The sequence below is a fragment of the Schistocerca cancellata genome, chromosome 3, assembly GCF_023864275.1.
Source record: "Schistocerca cancellata isolate TAMUIC-IGC-003103 chromosome 3, iqSchCanc2.1, whole genome shotgun sequence".
NCBI lineage: Eukaryota > Metazoa > Arthropoda > Insecta > Orthoptera > Acrididae > Schistocerca > Schistocerca cancellata.
Genome location: NC_064628.1, coordinates 716,840,617 through 716,845,662, shown reverse-complemented (window position 1 = coordinate 716,845,662; position 5,046 = coordinate 716,840,617). Strand labels below are relative to the sequence as shown.

General features: G+C 48.2%; 1 pseudogene; it reads right to left on the bottom strand.

Annotated features, from left to right (window-relative positions):
- Positions 1-1,282: 1,282 nt before the first annotated feature.
- LOC126177357 (5S ribosomal RNA) lies at positions 1,283-1,400 on the bottom strand (annotated as a pseudogene).
- Between the last annotated feature and the right edge of the window lie 3,646 nt (positions 1,401-5,046).

Sequence of the window (5,046 nt, the reverse complement as noted above, 5' to 3'; positions counted from 1 at the left end):
AAATTATCCTAAGGACAAACACACACACACACACATGCCCGAGGGAGGACTCGAACCTCCGCTGGGACCAGCCTAAAGCGTATCGAAGTCGTCTTAGGCGTATACAACAACCCAGGGAACAATCCAAATAACAAACGTAAGTCAGCCAATGTCACGAGCGTATTATTGTTTTTAACTAATTGGCGCTCAGAACGTGCCGATACAGCGATCTCAACGCTGGAAATGTTATACTACAGATTGTTTTGACAATTTAGAGTATAAATTGGTTAAGTCGTACCCTGGTACGTAGTAACATAGCCTTCACACAGGACAGATTCCGATATAAAACAAATTTTACTTCCACAGTATACCGAAACGAGTAAACAAGACAAAAACGTAAGACAAGATAGACAGTGAGAGTACAATCTAAAAATTGTACTGGTAACACAATAAGAAATGACAAATCGTCGTTGGTACCCATTTGGGTATTCCCAATTCAATACACAGTAGTGACAATGTATCTAAAGTAGGGCTAAAACGTTCTTTTGTATGACTCTCCTATTCAATGGCGGATAACTAAAGGCTTCAGAGACTAGCGTGAGCGGAGTGGCCACGCGTTCTGAGGCACCACGTCACGGATTGCGCGGTCCCTCCCGCCGCGGAGATTCGAGTCTTCGGGCATGGGTGTGTGTGTTGTCCTTAGCATAAGTTGGTTTAAGGTAGTGTGTAAGTCTAGAGACCGATGACCTTAGCAGTTTGGTCCCTTAGGGATTCACACATATTTGAACATTTGATTAGTGTGAGAGCCGGACCGCTGTATTTAGCGGGAAGCACTCGTCAGACGGCGGTGCCCCCTCACGTGCTTTCCACGCTTGCTGTGCCTCGCGCAAGCTCAAGTTTCGGCTGTCGCCTGGAGCCCAAGTATCTCTGACGTGTTCTCGCTATCGACTCTCGAGCTAGGCGAGGAATCTGAATCCCCGTCGGATACTTAACTTTTGTATTAGCTATACCTTGAGAGGCAGCAGGGTGTAGGCACTCCGCAGCGTCGATATGTAATGTGTGTTGCCTATCATCCAGTCATCTGCTCCTACGAAAGGGGTTAGCACTCCGTTATCAGGCGACAAGTGGCCCATCGGCACCATCAGACCGCCTTGTCATCCTCAAGGAGGATGCGGATAGGAGAGGCGTGTGGTCAGCACACCGCTCTCCCGGTCGTTACGATCGTTTTCTTTGACCAGAGCAGCTACTATTCGGTCGAGTAGCTCCTCAATTGGCATCACGAAGCTGAGTGCACCCCGAAAAATGGCAACAGCACATGGCGGCCCGGATGGTCACCCATCCAAGTGCTGGCCACGCCCGACAGCGCTCAACTTCGGTGATCTGACCGGAACCGGTGTATCCACTGCGGCAAGGCCGTTGCCACGAAAGGGGTTAGGCTGAGCGAAATTAACGTTCCTGATTACCTTTTAAAATATATTTCTCCGCCTAATGACAGTCATTCTTAAGGTTTTCCTGTTGAAAATCAATCAATTTACTGGGGTAGGTAGTATGCAGCACACTTGGTTAGAAGACCCTGCAAGTTCGCTGAAATCTCGTCGATCAGGGACTGGTGACTACTAAAAGGACACCTAAGGCCACCGGGCAGCGTCAGCGAACATTTTGTTTTAAAACAAGGTATTTCCCCTGAAGTTATCTATTATCTCTAGACCTTTAATACATGCTGTATATTAAATGTAAGTTTAGGCTTCAGCGGCTATTGTCACAATCAATAAAATTCTTCTGGATCTGTGGCTGCATTGTAGACTTAACAATCTTTTGGCTAACTGATGAATGAGAATCAAACATCTCTCTTTCAGCAATTAGCAAAAACAGTTGAAGGCCAGTTGCAATAGTGGTGAGACGTCGTTTTACACCCTCACAATGTGGTTAAAAATCCAGAAAAATTTTATTCACCTTGTATATTGTATATCAATGACATCATGGAAGACCGCCCGGTTGGCCGTGCGGTCTAACGCACGGCTTTCCGGGCGGGAAAGAGCGCCTGGTCCTAGGCACGAATCCGCCCGGCGGGTTTGTGTCGAGGTCCGGTGAGCCGGCCAGTCTGTGAATGGTTTTTAGGCGGTTTTCCATCTGCCTTGGCGAATGCGGACTGGTTCCCCTTATTCCGCCTCGGTTACACTATGTCGGCGATTGCTGCGCAAACAAGTTCTCCACGTACGCGTGCACCACCATTTACCACGCAAACATAGGGGTTACACTCGTCTGGTGTGAGACGTTCCCTGGGGCGCCCACAGGGAGCCGAACCGCACAGCAACCCTGGGTTCGGTGTGGGGCTGCGGACGGTTGAAGTGGACTGCGGTAGTCGTCGTGGGGTTGTGGACCACTGCGGCTGCGGCGGGGACGGAGCCTCTCCGTCGTTTCTAGGTCCCCGGTTAACATACAATACAATACATGATGGAAAACTTCAGAAATTACGCCGGCCGCGGTGGCGAGCGGTTCTAGGCGCTTCAGTCCGGAACCGCGCGACTGCTACGGTCGCAGGTTCGAATCCTGCCTCGGGCATGGGTGTGTGTGATGTCCTTAGGTTAGTTAGGTTTAAGTAGTTCTAAGTACTAGGGGACTGATGACCTCTGATGTTAAGTCCCATAATGCTCAGAACCATTTGAACCATTTCAGAAATTACGAAGCCGGTACTCGCCTATGACCTAGTTGGCCAGAAACAGTTCGCGAGCTGTGCCAGGACGCGCATGCGCGGCACCGCCAGTGTCTGGCTGTTGGCGGAAGCGGCTGCCTGCGGAGCCACGCCCCTCTCCAGGGTCAGCACGTGCGCCTGTAGCTCACGTGAGCAATCGGCTGGCATTCAGCGCCCGCATTTCTCCGGCCGCCGCTGGAGGCCAGCCGCAGCCGCCGTCCGCAGTGTGCAGTCTGCTCCGCCACTTCCTCCCGGGGCCGCTCACCCGCTTCCCTTCCCTTCCCGTCCCGGCCGCTGGCTGCCGGCCGCTGGACAATGTTCCGCCATACTCGACGCCGGCGCCCAGGCTACCGCACTCCTTGCAAATGTCACGGAGATCGAGGTCGTTAGGAGATTAGGTTCAATGAGAACGGCAGACTATTCAGACGGGTTACTAGACCTACACGCTCCCACTTAACGGCGTCCGCCTAATAGCATCCATTCTCCACCACCGTTCTCCATATGTCACAGTCGCTCACATATACGTCATCGTTCACCCTACTGCTGGCGTGCCTCGCGGTTCCTAAGCCAAGAAGCGGCGTGGTTCCGTAGTCCAGCGGTTCAAATCCCATTCAGGCCATTTCCTAATGGAGGTAACCTCACCTGATTTCCTAAATCGCTTAAGAGGGGTAGGACGTCAAACGGGCCGTCTTGGAGCAGGAGAGACACCACAGGACATTTTAATTTGCACTGTCTATACTTTTACGAATAAATTCATAAAACTTTGGCAGCATGACCAGGAAGGATTCAGGATTCACAATCATAGCAGTGGAAGTTAAAAAAAAATAACAAAATAAATTTTTTTTCATGTGAAAGTTCATCATTTTTTCACTTCTGTCGGATGAGTTTGTTGCTAAAGGTACACGTTTCTTCGATGAATTTTGTACAGCATACAAACCATACTTACAGGTGTATGAAACTCTAGAAATTATTTAATTTATGGAAAAATGAATGTGCTGTTACATTTTAAAGTTTATGTTTAGAAAAAACTCAAATATTATAGTTAATTATCTCAATTTTTACCACAGTTTTTAATATATTTGGAAAATTCTAGAGTTTCATACACCTGTAAACATGGTTTGTATACTGTGCAAAATTAATCGAAGAATCTCCCTTACCTATGAAGAAAAGTGTACCTATAGCAACAAATGCAGCCAATGGTAAGTGAAAAGAAGGTGAAATACAAATGTAAAAAAATTAATTATTTTCTTATATTTTTTAACTTCCACCACTGTTAAGTGTAAATCCTGAATCCTTTCTGGGCATTCTGACAAAGTTTCATGAATTTATTTTTAAGTATAGACAGTGGAAGTTAAAAATTCCTGTGGTGTCTCTCCTGCTCCAAGTCATCCCGTTTGACGTCCTACCCCCCTTTATGCGAATGTTGCCACTGTCCGTCAGAAAGGCGTGCTTCTTCACAGACCTTGTGGTTCGTCTTTATCGATCTCGTGATCAATGAGACCTAACACCCTGACTTTCCCTCCTTCCTTTCTCCTTTACATTCTTCGCAGTGAGATGACGGAAGCCATGGGGCACTTCCTGTTATCGTCTCGGACCTTTTTTCCCGGCATAGTGCAGCAAATCATAGTGCCATGCACTAGCCAGTCGTCGGAAGTCCCTGTGGAAATATTGAGCTGTGCTGCCTCTATAGAAGTACACGATTGTGAAAGTGTTGCCGGAACAGGATTTTGTGAACGAATAGACTTCTCAATTATGTCTCACAGACGGTTGATGGGGTTCATGTCGTGCGATCTGAGTGGCCATATCACTCGCTCGAGTTCTCCAGAATGTTCTTCAAACCAATCGCGAACAATAGTGACCCAGTGACATGACGCAATGTCATCCATGTAAAATTACGTCAGTGAATGGCTGCAGATGGTCTCCACGAAGCCGACCATAACCATTTCCGATCAATGACCGGTTCAGTTGGACCAGAGGATCCAGTCACTTCCATGTAAACACAGCCTACACTGTAGTGGAGCCAGCACTAGCTTGCACAGTGCCTCGTTGACAACTTGGATCCATGGACTCGTAGGTTCTGTGCCACAATCTAACCCAATCATCAACTCTTACCAACTGAAATCGGGACTCATATGACTAGACCACGGATTTCCAGTCGTCTAGAGTCCAACCGACACAGTTATGAACGCAGGAGAGAGGCGGCAGGTGATGTGCTGTTAGCAAAGTCTCTCACGTCGGTCGTCTGCTGCCATAGACCATTAACGCCACATTCCGCCGCTCTGCCCTAACGTACGTTCGTCGTACTCCCTACGTTGATTTCTGCAGTTATTTCACGCAGTGTACCTTGTCCGTTAGCACTGACAACTCTACGCAAA